Genomic DNA, 16,071 nt, shown 5'->3' with positions numbered 1-16,071 from the left:
TTAAGTTGTTTACTTAATTTGGTTAATTTTATTTCTTTTATTTTATATTGTATCTATTTTATTGTGAGCCACCCCAAGCAGTAGTGTACTGAAGGGGTGGAGTATAAATATTTTATTTTATTTTATTTTATTTTATTTTATTTTATAACCTAGCTCTCTCTTGAGTGCACCTGCGAGAGTCACATATTTTCAAACATTCTTGCATTCACACATAATATTTCCTGCAGGATGCTGAAAAAAACTCTCAGTTTTGCACCTAAAAAAACATACTGTGTGAAGTGATTCAAAGAAACAATACCTTTGGGAACAAGAGGCAACTCGTACTTCTCAATGCATTCCAATAGAATACATCCTAATACTTCTTGGCAGCATTTATATAGCCCTTGCAGTTGTTTTGGAGTGTTTTTCAGGTAGCCAGTTCCAATTGGAACGAATTAGTTTTGCTTCTGATGTTTTCATTTCCTTTGTAATGCTAGTGTGTTTCGACCGAAAGGCCCCAAATTACATGAGGAGCTCACAAGCCTTGCCACCGGACTCCATGAGCCCCACTTTTGTACATTGCAGGGGAAGAAGCACCAAGTCATTTGTGCTTCTCTTTTTCCTGCTGCTGCTTTGTAATATTTGAACACATTCAAAGTTACTGGGTGCAGAGAGAAATATGCATATCCCCCATGGCGTATGTTATACAAGCTAGGTCACGAATCTTGCAAATCAGGCAGGAAGGTTAGTAGAATGTGTGGGCAGAACTACATGTGACAACAGACAAAGAGTGTCTGCCCGTTCCCTGACTTACAGACACTGTTGCAATGTGTGTTCTTCATCTCTCCATTGTTGGGGCAGGGAAATGCATCTTGCAGTGACATCTGGACTCTGGGTAAGTTGAACTGGACCTTATGGAGAATACAAGGGGTTGGGGGAAAGCACATTTTTGGAATGTGCAGTTCTTCCCTGGGTTTAGCCAGTAGGTGTGTTCTCTTATGTGTGTTTATGTAAGTGGTCCATAGTCGACATGCATCCTTGTCTCTCTCTCTATGTATACAAGTACATGTCAGCTGCAACTGGGGGAAGGGAGGAGCAAACATTTTGGAAAAGTAGTGCTGGCAGGCCACTAATGCGCTCATAAACCCTTCTAGCATTCTGATGGATAACAATTGTAGGAGAGAGGATTTGAATGCTTCTTTGCAGATGTTTGCCTGTGCGTAGGTGACAGTTGCCATGAAGTACAAGACCACAGGCAGGTGGAGGATTTGGTGAAGGGATTAGCCTACATCTCTTAGTTTACGGTCATGTTGGCCTGTTTGTTTTTAAATAATATTTTATTGTCTTACTATTTTTAAAAAATCCAATCTGATTGTACCCCATTATTGTAGTTTGATGTCTTCAATCTTTTACAAATTAAGAGAGCTGGCTGCAGAAAGCTGCAAATAAGTCACTGGGAAACAGATGTTGTGGGTAATCCAGATCAAGAACATCAGATTAAAATGTGTAATATGCATCTCATCAAATATGCTGTGCACTAACCGTTTTCATGCATCAAGTCTGAGAAAAAGACTCTCCAGATGAGGGGACAGGAAGATGAATGACTTTTCTCTTCCTTTCCTTCTTTCAATTCCCTGTCACTCATACCCATTCTGTTAAGTGATAGTTTTGTGACCTAATAAAACTGTGTTCTGTAATCATCTTTTCTTGTTGAGGAAACCCCCACCCCCACCCCCAAGTAACCATAGAGGGTCATTTCAAAGAGTCAAAGATAGTGGCTCCCTTTTCTGACTGTATCTGTGTTTTATCAGTATTACTGTATGTTTGAGATAGTGTAAAAAGGGTTATTGATGCGATATAGGAGCATCTCTGGCAAACAAGTGCATGGCTGGGACCATAATGTGCTGGTTAGAGCACTATGTGCTCAGGTCAGTGAGCAGCAAAATCTGCAGTGGAATGTGCCAAATTGAAATGGGTCCAAAATCAAATGCGTCAAACTTCAGGGTTGCCTTCTTCAGCCAAACTTCATTACTGAGTGGCCATGTGGTAACTACTTTTATTATCTGCTGAAAATCATATTCCAGTATATGAGGAACAACATTTGTTTTTCGATATGATCTCTGTCTTTTACGCAAATGGGCTATGCGCCTGCGCAGAGACCTCGTTGGAACCTAACAAGCTCAATTCTCCTGCTTTTGGCAGGCACCTCGCCCCCAGCCAATATATGTGGCTATGCCACTCCTCATCCCCTCAGTCATTCGTTGTCCACGCTTCAGTAAGCATTGTGGAGTCTGCAGCTCGACAATGAGTAGGATCTATCTATCCCCTTGTTTTTTCTCTCTGCCTCTTTGATTTTCTTTGATTTTCTTTCTTTGTTTCTTTTGTGTAGTAGCGATATTTTCTTGGCATTTTGGTTTTTTGCAGGTTTCCCCCTTCTTCGGAGCACCAATCCCAGCCAGGACAGAGTGTGGTGGCTGGCCGGCTTTTGGCGTTTATGCCGGGCACAAGGAACTTTTAAAAATGTGTTCATTGCGGATCTAAGATTCCTTCCCCCAATACTCATACGGAGTGTCTCTTGTGCCTGGGAGAATCCCACATTGTCAAGACCTGTCTTCATTGTCAGAAGTTTACAAAGCAGGCTCGCAAAAATAGGGCTTCTCGCCTGTGCATAGCCCTGTGGAATCTGACTCTGTTCCTCGGAAGACTTATAGTTGAAGCGATCTGTTAAAATGGCTTCATCAGTGCAGTCAGAGTGTTCGGTATCTGCTCTTGTGGAGGCCAAAAACCTGGCCCTGATACCAGTTTCAGCACCTCCTAGTGCTCATCCTTCAATGGCTTCAAGTGAGCCGGTGTGCTCAGAAGACCTCCCTAAGCATCCTGCACCTGTGGTACCGAAGTCTTCCCCGAATCCCTCGGTGTCGATACCAAAGAAGAAGAAGAAGTTGAAGTTGCCTCATGATTTGCCAGTGGGTCAACACCTCCCTCCTATACCAAAGAAAAAGAAGCCTGCGTTGGTTAATGCTTCGGAGGGCCCAGTGGCCAAGAAGCCTAAAGTGGACTTGGATCTTCCTATACTGAAGTTGTCGGTTTTGACTTACCTACCTCGCCTTTGGCTGTGGATTCGTTGGACTTGGCTCCTGATCGAACTCGATCAAGTAGAGAATTCTCGGTGACAACGGATGAGCCTGGGTACGCTTCATTGGAAGAGGAGGCCTATTCCCTGGACAAGCCCACAGGAGACACATTGTGGCTGCCTAGGTGTCATTTTCTCACTCAAAGTCACCAGGAGCGCATCCGTCTTAGGCACTGAAGTCCCTGTTGGGACTCGGAAGAATGCTCCTTGGTTTACAGGCAAGATCGGGCCTGGGACCATCATGAGCCCTCATATCTGAATGGTACCTGGTGGCAGAGCACCGTCCGCCATTGAGTGAGGTTGAGCCTTCTTATGGTGCTTAGCGCCGGGACTCTGGATCACGTGGTCGCTATCAAATAGACTATCAATCAGACTATTCAGACTGTTAGCCCCCAATATGGACCTCATTACTCAGAAGGCCCCACATATGGGAAACCCAGAATTGTGCGGGGCTGGCGTGAGCCCCCCTCACACTCAGAAGGGAGGCCGCACTCCCGCTCACCGCAGCGCTCCCCTTGGGATTGAAATGAGCAACACGAACCACCCTCTTTGGCTTCCATGCTACAACAGGCTGCTGTGCCTGTCCAGGTACTCCCGGCAGAGCTTTCCGCTTCGGTACCGGACAATCTGGGAAGCAAACCGGGCTCCCCTATGGGTTTGGCGCCCTTGGCCCAAGACTCTTTGGCTCCTCCGGAGTCAGAATATGAGAGCAATACTAGCTCCCTGGACTCTGAAGGTGTTTCCCGGGGGTTGGCCCCGTTCGACATAAAGTTGGATTCAAAGCCGGTTTCCCCATTGGAAGACCTTAAACAGAATTCCACGTACATGGCCCGCATGGCTTCAGCCCTCGCTATGCAGCAGAAGAGAGAACTGGACCCGTTGTTCAGCCTTATTCAGAGGCCAAGGTACCGGCCGCGTTGCCCCTGAAGTTGGCATTGTTGGGGGTTGTGCGGGGTCATTGGAAAAAGCTGGCAACTCTTTCTCAACCTAATTGGCGCTTGGAGAACTTTTATAAGGTGCAACTGCAGGATGATACGGCCTTTCTGAAGAATCATCCCACCCCGAATTCAGTCATCGTGGAGGTGTCCCTGCAAAGGACCAGGGGTCACAGCCAGTCAGCACCGAGTAACAAAGAGGGCAGAAAATTGGACTTCTTCGGAAGGAGGCTTTTTCAGCCTCAGCCCTCCACTTGAGGGTGGCCAATTATCAAGCTTATAACGCTCGATATAACCACTTTTTGTGGGGGGAAAGTGGGTCCTTTTTTGGATCTCCTGCCTCAGGACAAGCAGGAACCGGTGAAAGCGTTTCTCTGTGAGGCTATTCAGGTGGCGAAACAGGAGCTCTATTCAACATGGCATTCGGTGGAGTGTGCAGCTAAGGTGATGGCCACATCCATGGCGCTCAGACGACATGCTTGGCCGCGTTCATCTGGACTGAACTACGAGACCTGTGCTAGGGTCGAGGACCTGCCCTTTGAGGACTCTAGCCTCTTTGCGGAGCAGATGGGCAACATGCTCCAGAAGGTTCAGAAGCTGAGGAGCACAGCACGATCCATGTCGTATTCATCGGCAACCACCAAACCACAGAAAACTGCCTTAAGACGGCTGCCTTATCATCCACAGAAGACCCCTTCTCAACATCAGTCTCCATCCAAACGTTCCTTTCATGGCAACAAGTTCCAGTCGAGATACAAGTCAGGCTTCCAGCCTAGTAAGCCGGCTTTTCAGAAACAACACCCGAACACCTTCCAAAAGAAGCAATGACTTGGGGAGCTTCCGGACTCGCTTGTGCCCATTCTCAGTGAGCTAGGTCAGAGTGATCATGGACCAGTGGGTCCTTACAATAATATGTTTGGGCTACACCATGGAGTTCTGCAGGACACCATCAGTGTCCAGGGTTGTAATTACTCTGTGCACTCCGGATACAGTTCATAGGGCTGATATTCAATACAACCTTGGAAAATGTCTTCCTTCTGGACGTCCGCATATGTACTCTCCGGAGGCTTACCATCGCTTCTTTAGCCGGAGGCCCACAGATTATGCACTCAGTACAGTGCCCATTGGGGCATATGGCGGCTACCACTTATGTACTACCACAGGCGCACCTTCAAATGTGCATCATTCAGAGGTGGTTCTTGGATGTATTTGATCCCCTTCAAGATCCAGGCCGTTCGGAACTTATGCCCCCATGCTGGGTGCAAGCGACTGTGGCATGGTGGGCCGAGTTTTGACGTTTGAACGTCGGTTCCCCCTTCCAGACTCCCTGATCCCAATGGGTGGTTACAACCAACACATCAGAGCTCGGTTGGGGAGTGCACCTGGAGGGCTTTCACCTGAGCAGACATTGGTCCCCCAGGGAAAGGACATGGCACATCAATTATTTGGAGTTGCTGGCCATATTCAGTGCTCTCAAGGGATTCTTGCCCATGATTGGAGGTTGCTCAGTGATGGTCCAAATGGACAATATGACGGTGAAGGCCTACGTCAATCAATAGGGCAGCACATTTTCAAGGAGCTTTCTGTTCCTGTCTCTGGACCTTTGGCATTGGTATGTGGCATATGCGGTGTCACCTCAGGTGGTCTATATTCAAGTTTCCCTGAACGTCCAGGCGGACACCTTGAGCAGGATGACGGTGGTCTCCCACGAGTGGGCCTTGGACCAGGGTGTTCTCAGGGACATATTTGTAAAATGTGGAGTCCTGACTCTGGACCTATTTGCCTCCCAGGGCAATGCTCAATGTGCTCTCTATTGCTCCAGGGGAATGGAAGGCAAGTGTCCAACAGGGCTGCACGATCAAAGGTGACAGAGGCTGCTACTGACTTAACTGAGTGCACTTTAATGGTAGCAGGCAGCTGCTTAGGAGCCAATTGATAGCAAAGTTCAACTGTGGAAACTATCCACCTAGACAGAGATTGGGCTGAAACTTGAAGATGGGGTTCAATCGAAGCCAAAGGCTCAAAGGGAGGTCGGAGCAGACCAGCTAAAACACATACAGTAGAGGGCCTGTCCAAGATAGTACGAAGGCACCACTAGTTTATCCGTCATTATGCTACTGATGCCAGGGCATGGAATGATGTTGTATTTGGCAGGAGTGTCCTGCAATTCATTTTCAGTTGATGTACTTGTTTCTGAAATAAATACTTCTGGCAGTTTACAGATTGCTTCTGTTTCTTCCCTCCTCCTTGGGTGCTTGCTAGTTATGCACCATTTGTGTAAAAGACAGAGACCACGTCGAAGAACTACAGGTTGCTTACCTGTAATTTTGGTTCTTCTAGTGGTCATCGGTCCTTTTACATGCCCTCCCGTCATCCCTGCAGGGTCTACTGAAGCTGGACTACGTGACTGAGGGGATGAGGAGAGGCGCAGCTGCATATAGCAGCTGGAGGTGGGGTTCCCACCCGAAACAGAATTGAGCTTGTTAGATTCCAACGAGGTTTCTGTGCAGGCGCATAGCTCATTGGTGTAAAAGGACAGGTGACCACTAGAAGAACCAAAGTTACTGGTAAGCAACCTGTAGTTCCTAGTAATTTTGTAGGAATATCAACATTTGTCACTTGTGTTTAGTAAAGAAGCTCGCATCCAAAATGAGTGAATGGATTGTAATCCTTTAGGATTATGAAATAGATACAAATTAGTATTGTAGTCGGGGAAGGCCCCAAACTGTCAACTGCTCAGGGGTTACATCTGTATAAAAAAAATCTGGCTGCAATTGCAAATGTGCAATTTGATTTTATTTGCACATATTTTTTTTCTAATTGCTTTATGTTGCTGAAGATAAGGAATGAAGAGGCTCCTTCTAACCTGAATCAGTTCACTTGGAGAATTTTATCCTTGTACTTTGCTTTAAGACTCATTCTGAACAGGCCAAGTTGAAGCTGGAGCTTGACTCCATGTGGTGCACTGTTTGGATTCTCATGCTGATTGATATCAGAAAGACCATTTTGTTCCAGCCTTCTTTCATCCTTCTGTTTCAAAGGGTCTGTCTTTAGTGGCATGGCATATATTTAAGAACATAAGAAAAGCCCTGCTGGATTAGGCTGAAGGCCTATCTCGTCCAGCAACCTGTTTCATACAGTGGCCCATCAGATGCCTCTGGGAAGCCCACAGGCAAGAGCTGAGGCATGCCCTCTTTCCTACTTACTCTCCTGCAACTGATATTTAAAGGCATCTTGTCTCCGAGGCTGGAGGTGGCTTATAACCACTGGATTAGTAGCCATTGATAGACCTATTATCCATGAATTTATCTAAATTCCTCTTAAAGCCATCCAGGCTGTTGGTGGTCACCACATCTTGTGGCAGAGAATTCCATAGGTTGATTATGCATTGTGTGAAAAAGTACTTCCTTTAGTTGGTCCTAAACTTCTTGGCGATCAGTTTCATAATATCTAGCAATGGATTCCCATTTTCAGTTACAAACTTCTGAAGAAACTCCAGAAAATTTCTTAAGTAGGGAATCACCAATGACAATCACCACAGATGGCTGCCATTCTAGAAATACAAGTCCAAAGCCCCCTCCAGCACTTTATTTATTTGTTTGTTTGTTTGTTCGTACATTCATTCATTCATTCATTCAATGCTGTTTGAATTCTGCCCATGGCACAGAACTCAGGCAGAGCTATTTGATGCGTTCTGGGCAACGCAATGTTAATAATCTCATACTTGTGTGTGTCTTGTCCACACTGCTGGCTGTTATCCAGTGCGATTAGCTTCTCTCTACTGTATTGCAAAGACTAACTCAATAACTGACTCTAGCAAGACTGGAGACAGAAACCTTTCTTAACCCTATTTCTTGCTCCATTTTGCATTGTGCCATAGTCATAGTGTGGTGTGGTGTTTCTCTATCCTGTTCTAGAAGGGTCATGGCATCATGATGACACTGAAGAGAAGGCACTCAACCCTCTGGTTGAAAGCCTTGACCAGCTGAAAAGAGGAAAGTGCTGGTGTGTGCAAATGTTTGGGGAAGGAGAGAATCTGGGGTTTGTACCTTCGTCCTTGCTGAATCTTATGTGTAAATTGAAGCTCTTCAGAGCTGTTCACTGAACAAGTTGGTGAGGCAAGAAGGAGCTTGTTTACAAAAGTCTTTTGTCACCACAGCGATAGCTCCCAAATTGCCAAATGTAGCAGAAAGCTCGGAGCGGTGTCTATTGATATGTGTCATGTATTGAGCTATTTTCTCCTTCCTCACTCCCTGCTTCTCTTTTTCCCCCTTTGCCTTTCTCCACCCTTCTCCTCAGAGCAGTCCTGAAGCAGATTCCCCTTTTCTCTCTCTCTTTTTTCCATAACACCCCTTGCTGAGGGAATTGTCCTGTGAACTGAATAGGGCCAGTGGCAAGAAAGGGGGATGGAGGCCCTGACCCATTGGTACGTGCCAAGCAAAAACACTGGGTAAGGCAAAACAATCAAAACTCCACAACTACAGAGGACCTTTGTCATCTTTTAGTCCCTACTCAATAGTGTGTGTGTATGTATAGTCTTTGGTAAGTGAGATGAAATAAATTTTGGTTCTTTTATTTATTTGTTTGTTTATTTATTTAAAAAATCACTTCTCCCTTCCCAGCCCATTCTTTTATATAAATAATGCTGAAACTAAACAGAGGTTAAATTATTTTATTCCTATTCAAAGTTGGAGATAGAAAGCCACATGGATCCAGTTTCTGGTGATGCCTATAAATGAACTCAATAGCACGATCGCAGGGTGTCTGCTGGGTCGTGCATTATTAAGTCCCATACATTATTAAGCCCTAGTCATGTTAGACAGTCATTGTTCTAGTCTTGAAGGAAGACAAGAAGAGGGAACAATTTCTTTTGACTTGGCGGAACGGTTTATTATCTTGCAAGCTCAAGTTATTAACCCTTGCACATGGTGTTGCCTTATTTCAGCACAACGACAAGAAGCAGCCTTTTTTCTGTAGTGTAGAGGCCTGTTTTGATGGTTGCTGAGAAAAAGAACTTTTGTATTTTATTTTTTTTTACAAGCAGGAATTAGCAGGAAATCCCAGTTCAATCAAGGAAGGAATCTGATGCTGCTTGCCTCTTCTTCCAAACTCTGTATTTGCTTCAAGTCAGAGGTTATTCACACATTATGCTTTAGTTTCTGATTACAATGTACTTGGAATGTACCCTGTATTAGCTAACCCTTTAACTTTTTCACTTGTTAGGGAAGTCTCTTTACCTCTCTGGTGAATGCATATTGTCATAAACAATCCAACAACACTTCATGGGGTTGGAATCAAAATCTTTACCACTGACAATCTCAAAGGTAATAAGAAAAGGCCACAAATGTTTCCTCTAAAGATAATCATGATCATTCATTCATTCATTCATTTGATTTCTATACCGCCCTTCCAAAAATGGCTCAAGGCAGTTTACACAGAGAAATAATAAATAAATAAGATAAGTTGGATCCCGGTCCCCAAAGGGCTCACAATCTTAAAAGAAACACAAGGTACACACCGGCAACAGTAACTGAAAATACTGTGCTGGGGGTGGATAGGGCCAGTTACTCTCCCCCGCTAAATAAAGAGAATCACCACATTAAAAAGGTGCCTCTTTGCCAAGTTAGCAAGGGTTTATCTCACTGATAGCCATAGCCTGTAACCAAACTCTCAGTTCAACACTATGAAAAGACGCAGATTAAGGTTAAAAAAGACTGGATCAGACTATGGGTCAATTATCTGATCTCTCATACCCTATACTAGAGTTGCTCAGGGGGAGGTCAAACCAACCTAGACCTCCTTCAGGAGGCAAGCCCAAGCAATCACTTGGATTTCAAATCAGCACACACAACACACTGGAGAAAGGGAGAGGAAGGGAGAGCTTCAGCTGGTCCAGAAAGCTGCTGCACGAACGCTTGTGGCTGCAAGTCACTTCATGAGTGTCATATCCATCTGGCAGCCGCTTCAATGGCTACCAGTCTGCTTCTGGGCTAGATTCAAGGTGCTGGTCTTGATCTTTAAAGCCCCATGTGACTTGGAGCCGGAGTACCTGTGGGTCACATTTGCCCATATGAACCTGCCAGGGCCCTCTACTCGGCATCTCAGGCCCTGCTCATGGCCCCACCACTAACAGAGATCCAGTTGGCAACATCTAGAGACAAGGCTTTTTCAGTTGTAGCCCCTTGGCTTTGGAATGCTCTCCCCGAAGAGTTTCACCATGCTCCCTTCATCAGTGTTTTTAAAAAACAATTAAAAACTCATCTTTTATAATAAGCTTTTAAATATTTCATCTGCTCCTTATATTTGGTAGGGGTTTTTTCATGTTTTATTTCTCTGTTTTTAGCTTTTAATAACTTTTAAAATTTGTAATTTTAAATGTGGTTTTAGCCTGGTCTTTTAACTTGCTTAATTTTATTAATCTTTTACTTTACATTGTATCGGTTTTGTTTTTGTTTTGTTGATGTTGAGAGGTGCTCTGAGTAGTGTACTGGAGGGGTAGGGCAGAAATATTTTAAATAAATAAAAATAGAGAGTGTATAATAGAGATTTTGAAAGCATAGGGGCCTCAGGCAGTTACATGTATGCAGTCCCAAAACATTTAGAAAGAACTTCCCTCCTCCCCCTAAATGAGGAGCCATGGTTCTAAACTGAACCGACTCAGCTACTTAATACATTTTATAATGGTTCATGTTTAAATAATAGCACATTTTTGGCCCCCCGCCCCAAAAAAACACCTCAGAGAACTTATACAGTCTCACACACTGTTTCACCAGCAACCAAAATGCAGACGTCCTCTGGGGCAGAAAGTGAAAGCCAATTAATAGCATAAAACAACAGCACATAGCAGGCAGAAAGAATTAGTCTTCATCTGCTTTCATCAGTTTATGTGTGCGTGTGCCTAAGATTGGGTTGTAAATTTTTATACAAATGTTAATGTGTTACTGTGGCGTTCTTTGGCTATTCTTTACTGCTGATATTCACCTTGAATACTCATGTAGAAAAGAACGTAGATATTAAATATTATTAATTATTAAATAATTAATAATAATAATAATTAATAATAATAACCTATTTGACATATCCTGTCCATTGGGTTACATTCAGAAATCCAAAACTGGAAGGCCTGAACTTGCCAGGCTGCAACTAGACAGTTGCAACTGTGTTGCTCTTTCAAGTGAAAGAATGGCTGTTTTATAATTGGTCGGGCAAGGTCTTTTGGGTAGTAAGTAGGTATGGAGCTGGTTAGGTGGGCATGTGATTGAGATATCAAGGCAGTGTAAGAGAGGGCTGAGCTGTTGAACAGCAGTCCCCAGCGTCAGGTCCCTACCTAGGTGCTGGTGTGGATGACATTCAGCATTGCAGCCAGATTGAGATCCCCTGCTGTAGAAGATGCAAAAATTGCTACCAGTGCTAGGGAAGTTCTTGTCCCCTCCTGACGTCAAAGCTAGGTGACAGGATGCTGTTTGGCAGGTGTCCTTCCCCTCATTAACTGTAGCACGGAGTTAAGGTACTCCTGCTGAATCTTTCAATATGATATACCTTTTAAAGATACAGACATTTCCTCGAGGCCAGAGGGCAATTGCTATGGACTGAATGAGCAGCAGAGGCAAACTGAATGCTTGTCAGACCTCAAAGCTCTCCAGTATACAAGCCAATCTGCATATAGCTGATGTATCGATAGTGCCTATGACTGAAGCAATAGAGATTGTTTTCAGTAGAAGAGTTCAAGTCCAGCCTGCACCACATTTGATCCACCAAGTCATATATAGCCCTGCAACCATGGGACTCAAGCTCCTCCCAGGTAAACTGCAAAAATACAAGTTTTTCAATTGGATGGTTGACTGCCATTAATGGCTGTAGACCAGGGCTGCTCACCCTCCAGCTGTTTTTGGACTACAACTCCCATAATTCCCAGCCACAGCAGTCAATAGCCAGGGATTATGGGAAGTGTAGGCCAACATCTGCAGGAGGCCCGAAGTTGAGCAGCCCTGCTGTAGACTGAGCACCTTTTCATGGGTTTCAAGCTGTGTAGGTCTGTTGTACATGCATTCTACAAGTACATTCTTTTGCTTTTTGCATTGAGTTTAACCTGATGAAATATCATTGCTTTAGCAGGAGAAAGGGCATGCTTTTTCTTCTCCTAAAAGTGCATTTGGATAGGGTGACTCTCATATATTTTAAGTCATAATGTATACATTCACTTTCATGGCTACCACAGGTTTGTTCCTTGGGCCTCACTTTCTGTGTGTTACACTTTTGTATTCACTAAATGACAACATACTGGGGGAAAGCACTGCACTTCCAGGAACTCAAGACAGCTTTAAAAGACAAAGCATACATTTCTCTCTCAGGTACTCGGTTGAAATTGCAGAATGTTGCGGTCATTTCTTCAAGCATCAGGACAGAAACACTCTTGAGTGCAGCCCTTGTTCTGAAGTCTAAAATATTTATTAGTTTGTCACTTCAAATAGTTCTATGGTTTCTGTCTGAAAAGTACAGTGAGTGCTCAACATTTGTGTATTTTAGAATCTTATTCATTCTCAAACATGCTTTGTGCAAATGTAGGTGCCTGTTCATTCACAGTGTTGCAAAGAGTGGGAGTAGTAGAAGGATAAGGAATAAAGTTGTCAGCTTTTTCTTTGAGAAATCATGTGCCTTTAACCACAGCACAAAATAGCCACAATTTAACAGAGGCAGCTTCTGGCATTGAGAACAGGTTTATGTGAAAAGAGGAGAGCTGGTCTTGTGGTAGCAAGCATGACTTGTCCCCGTAGCTAAGTAGGGTCTGCCCTGGTTGCGTATGAATGGGAGACTTGATGTGTGAGCACTGGAAGATGTGAGGGAATGGAGCCGCTCTGGGAAGAGCATCTAGGGTCTAAGTTCCTTCCCTGGCATCTCCAAAATAGGGCTGAGAGGGATTCCTGCCTGCAGCCTTGGAGAAGCTGCTGCCAGTCTGTGTAGACAATCCTGAGCTTGAGGGACCTATGGTCTGACTCAGTATATGGCAGCTTCCTATGGTCTATGTTTCTATGTTCACCACCTGAATGCCATTCCCATGTCAAAAAACACAGGAGCCCTGCTGCAACCCTAGTAGGGCAAAAAGGGGCCTCTGCTTCAACTCATGACACACCAAGGCCAAATGTCCCTCCAGTCATGTACCGTGGCATTTCCGGGGCTCGGACACATACCTGTTTTTGCTGCCTCAGGCAGGTAGCAAGTACAAGAGCCAGTGTGGTGTAGTGGTTAGAGTGCTGGACTAGGACCTGGGAGACCTGAGTTCAAATCCCCATTCAGCCATAATACTTCCTGGGTGACTCTGGGCCAGTCACTTTTCTCTCAGCCTAACCTACTTCACAGGGTTGTTGTGAGGAGAAACTAAAGTATGTAGTATAGGGCCCTGGTTGGACCATTGTACATGGTCAGTAGGGCGTATTTTGACTTGGTGAGTTATAAGTTGTGCAAATGTAGTCTTCGCTAGTCTGTGTTTTCTTTCTTGACAGCCTGCTTCACTTTTACCCGTTTACCACCCTCTCACCTACAACTTCTCTGCACCCCATTTATGGGCTAGACAATGCCAGCATCCTGCTAAACCAACTGAAAATGACAGGGCAGAAAATGGGAACCATAAAATATCTGCTGGGTGCCAGAGAGGGGTGTTCTACCTGTACTTCCCTGTGAGTTGAGAAACTGCTTTGCTTAAACCCATCATCTTTTAACTGACACTGGGTTTGTTGTTTTTTAAAATGCAAGACTCCTTACAGAGCTTCCTTTTTAAAAAAATGAAGAGCAGCCAGGATCATCAATCCATTTGCCCACAATGCAACTTGTGTGAAAAGGAAAGAGGTTGTTTTTGTGTGCGTTTCACCTCCCCCCCAATCCAAAATAACAAATGGATTTTCCCCCCACTGAGAGCATCAGCTGAGTGGAGAGAATACGAGAGGTTTCCCATGCAGTGGGTGGCCAGGCTGGCTGGAATGAGCAAGGGTTGGGAATGAGGGGGTCTGAAAGGCTGTTTTGATTACTTATGATAAATGTGCTCTGCGTGGTACTTTCCCTTCCTTTTTCTCCCCCAGCATCTCCCCCTCCCCATCTCTTTCTCCCCCTCACTGCAATACACTTGAACACCAACTTGTATAACCTGCTGCTTAGCATAGGCTCTTGGCCCATTTGTTAGCTCTATTATCCATCTAATGCTTTATTTGTTTTATCTTCAGTGTTTGGGCCAGAAATATAGTTGTAGTTTGTTTTTGGGGAGAGAGAGAGAGAGAGAGAGAGAGAGAGAGAGAGAGAGAGAGAGAGAGAGAGAGAGAGGGCACAAACAACCATTGATACTTCCCCAATAGTCTTGCAATGGGTCAGTTTAGGATCCTGGGCAAAGTCTAATTCTTTTTTTAACAGGCTGGTATTTGAAACTAAACAAGTGTGAGTGGGGGAAACCAAGGACAATTTGCTATGCCAACTGCCCCTTTTAGCTGCTAAATTTAATAGGAGCTATATTTTAGATTGAGAAGGGGCTTGAAGGCCCAGCAAAATTTTCTCCACCCACTGACTCCTCCTTAGGCACAGGGCTCTTTAACCTGCTCCTTCCCAGTGTGTGAACCGGAACAGAGGCTTTGACAAACCTCTCCCCATATGCATCTCAGCTGGTTCTTCTTTGCTCTTGCTTTGGAATGAGCAGCTAGATGTAGAAGGGGAGAAGATAGCTCAGTGGTAGAACAGGATCTTGGAGAAGGCCATTAAGCTCTTTGCCGCCCCCGCAGCAAGGGAGGCGGGGGGAAGTTTAATTAAACTTATTTTCCATTTTTAAAACTGCCTCCACACTCCTCATGCACCTGCCCTCCCGCCTCCCAAATTGACAGTAGCGGGTGCGTGCAGTGCAGGATGCAAAGGGGCAATGGGTGACGGAGAGAGCAGGCAGGCAGTGAGGCAGCGATAGCCAATGAAGCAGAGAGGGCGGTGACAGGTCCTATCCCAAGCCTGCCTACCTCCCAAATGACAACAATCACCCTGTTTTGGGCTCCTCTGCACATGCACATGTACAGAAAGGCCCAAAATAGGGCAGTCACTGTCATTTGGGAGGTAGGTGGGCTTGGGATAGGACCTATTGCCACCTTCTCCGCCACCAATGCAGGGCATGTAAATATATATATATATATACCGATGGTGGGGGGATATTTGCCACCGTAGGCAGCCGCCTCCACTGCCTCTCCTGTAATCCACCTGTGGAGAAGGCCCTAGTTTTAATTCCCAGCATCTCTAGCTACAAAAGATTTCAGGTGCTGAGAGGCCTCTGGCTGAAAATGTGGAGACCCACTGCCAGAGAGAGTAGATAATATTCTGTGCCCATGGTCTGATTCAGTAAGATATGAGAACTCTAGCAGAGACTCTTGCTGATCACTTGAGGTGTGGGTAAAGTGCCCTTTGCACATGTCTTAGATTGCTTGAGAGAATGTAGCTAAACTGTATAATCTACCAGGTATGCTTGAGGTTGAGGACTATAGGGGCAGATGGGAAGCCTCTGAGGGTTGTGTTGAGGCCCTGGACCACAAGTTATCTATCCTTAACTTTCTAGGGTTGCCCTGTAATCAGGAAAACATGGCTTGGCCAGTTTGGATTGGTGGGGGCAGGTGGAAGTTGTTTGTTGTTTGTTTGTGGTTCAGTTGCTTAAAAAGCAAGGGTAAAACTGTCCCTCACCCCTAACCAGGTGATATTAAATGTTTTTAAACTGTATACCATAGGTGACTAGACAGGCTTTCTACTGTCTCTGCCTCTGGAGATGCCAGAAACCTTTGGGCCTAACCTCTTAATCTATACAAATCCACTGAGCTCCTCCTCCCAGCACCACCATGTTCTGCTTTGGGTTCTGCCCACAGGGCTCTCCCAGGTACCAGAGGGTTTTAAAAAATCAAATCAAATCAGGATTTGGCCTCTCTACTTGCTTTTAGCCGGCAAGCAGCTGCAAGCAGCTGCAGTGAGGGCTAAGTGTGGGCTAGATGTTTGTGAGCTGATATTTCATAATTATTT

At 45.0% G+C, this 16,071-nt stretch overlaps 1 protein-coding gene across 4 annotated transcripts in view; it reads left to right on the top strand.

Annotated features, from left to right (window-relative positions):
* Positions 1 to 16,071, top strand: part of UNC5B (unc-5 netrin receptor B) — a 239,099-nt gene that overhangs the window by 146,044 nt on the left and 76,984 nt on the right. The window contains exon 1 of one of the 4 annotated variants that reach the window (XM_053311251.1): positions 9,328 to 9,371. The exons of the other annotated variants lie outside the window; for them this stretch is intronic. The gene's annotated coding sequence lies outside the window, so the exon portion shown is untranslated. Of the gene's footprint in view, positions 1 to 9,327; positions 9,372 to 16,071 lie in introns of those variants that run through there. 4 annotated transcript variants of the gene reach the window in all.

The sequence above is a fragment of the Hemicordylus capensis genome, chromosome 3 (genome assembly GCF_027244095.1).
Source record: "Hemicordylus capensis ecotype Gifberg chromosome 3, rHemCap1.1.pri, whole genome shotgun sequence".
NCBI lineage: Eukaryota > Metazoa > Chordata > Lepidosauria > Squamata > Cordylidae > Hemicordylus > Hemicordylus capensis.
This window is presented reverse-complemented; position numbering and strand designations above follow the sequence as displayed.